The sequence below is a fragment of the Octopus bimaculoides genome, chromosome 29, assembly GCF_001194135.2.
Source record: "Octopus bimaculoides isolate UCB-OBI-ISO-001 chromosome 29, ASM119413v2, whole genome shotgun sequence".
In the NCBI taxonomy this organism is placed as follows: Eukaryota; Metazoa; Mollusca; class Cephalopoda; order Octopoda; family Octopodidae; genus Octopus; species Octopus bimaculoides.
In genome coordinates this window covers 7,577,706-7,578,555 of record NC_069009.1, presented here as the reverse complement: position 1 = coordinate 7,578,555, position 850 = coordinate 7,577,706, and positions in this window count along the sequence as shown.

Sequence of the window (850 nt, the reverse complement as noted above, 5' to 3'; positions counted from 1 at the left end):
GTGGTGTTGGTGGTGGTGGTGGTGTTGGTGGCGGTGATTTGGAAATGGTGGGCTTTTCCTCCTCAAAATAGAAACAAAAGTTGTATAAGCAAATGAAAAATAATGATAGCCTTAATATATACAAATATGAGTCTAGTTTATCAGCTAAGCAAAAAAATGAATATTATATATATGTATGTTTACATACATATATATAAATATACACTCGTAGGTATTTTTATATTCATATATGTGTATACTCACACACACACACATACATATATCTATATATGTATGAATGCACTTACATGTATATGTATATACATCTGCACTTACACACACACACACACACATATCTATATATATATATATATGTACACACATTTCACACATGTGAATTTATATATATATGCATACACACATATGTATACATTTACATATATATATACACACACACACACACACACACACATGTACATATGTATGTATATGTATATATATATGTGTGTGTGTGTACATACATATATGTTGTGTTTAGTGAAATGGAGAAAAAGTCAAAAGAAAGAAAAATAAATGATAAATGAAGAATTGCATTGAAAAAATTAATTTGAATTAATTATTGAATTATTTACTTAACTAATTGATTGATTGATATATGAAAACTAACAACAGCATCGACAAATGATGGAGAAAGAAGCTGTTGTACTCATCATCATGATGAACAACCAACGTGAGTCCAAGAAATTTGGAATATTATTAATACAATAAGAAGAGGGAAATGAGACGAGCAGATGAGGTGAGGTGAGAGGAAAGAGAAATCAATATTGCCACCACCACCATCACCACCACCCCCACCACCACCACCACCACC